Raw genomic sequence first — 1,087 nt, 5'->3', positions numbered from 1 at the left:
AGGAGGCTCATTTAATGCATTTTGCACTGAATTTAAGATGTGAATACAATGGATACCAACACAGTGTACTGGAACAAGGCCAAGAATGGACGGGAAGAGGCTTTGGACACAGGTTCACAAAGCTGCCATGTTCTAACTGAGCTTCTGGGGTAAGTTAAATGGGTTAAACATGGATTTCCTCATTGGATCTACCAATGGGAGGTTGAAAAGATCCTTCTATAATTTAGAAGATCTGTTTTTATCACCTCAAATTCCTACAGATTTAATAATATGAATATACTTGTGAAGAAGATATCATCAGAATGCCTTAAATACCTAAGGATCTGTCAGAAGAGAAAACAGGAGAAACAAGCTAAGTACCCATCATGGGAGGGATGAATAAAAAAAAGCAACATATAAAAAGTAATATTATTCAGCCATAAAGATGAGAAATTTTGCCATGTGCAACTACACAGGTGAATCTTGGTATTTTTCTAGGCAAAAGAGATCCTACAGAAACAAATAATACATAATTTCACTACTAGGTAGGAAATTTTAGAAGTAAGGACTAGATTGATGATTACAAGTGAAGGGAGTAAAGGGAAGAGAACTGGGTCAAAGGCAAAGGACACAAACTTCCAATTGTAAATCCTGGGGACACAATGAGAAATAGACTGAGAAAAGTTAAATATACTGTGCTGAATATCTGAAAGTTCCTTCAATTATTTCTATCAATGACAGATGTTTCTACCTCGACTTCCTTAGATTCTTTTCCCTTCTAGGTTAGACACACATCCCTAGACTTCATTTTATAAGAAAAGTCAAGTGCTATTTTGATTTGGAGATCAAACATTTGCTAGCTTTCAGCTGAAAATGCTCTAACTATAGGCAGTTTTATTACCAGCATAACAATATACTCTTTGTCCTTTCTCTCCCTTTATGTCAGCCTTTGACATGCTCTCTCTCAAGTGTGTTTGTTTCAAAGCCTTTAAACATCCAATCAGTGGGCAATGGTCGCTAAGCCCTATCTAGTGCTTGTTCCTGTCCACCCACCTCAATTTTCCCACAAGCCCTTCTGTTCTCTCTTACCATCTTATCAACTGTTCCC

This window comes from Suncus etruscus, chromosome 8 (genome assembly GCF_024139225.1).
Source record: "Suncus etruscus isolate mSunEtr1 chromosome 8, mSunEtr1.pri.cur, whole genome shotgun sequence".
Lineage (NCBI taxonomy): Eukaryota > Metazoa > Chordata > Mammalia > Eulipotyphla > Soricidae > Suncus > Suncus etruscus.
The sequence above is the reverse complement of the archived record's forward strand: the minus strand, read 5'-3'. Positions refer to the sequence as shown.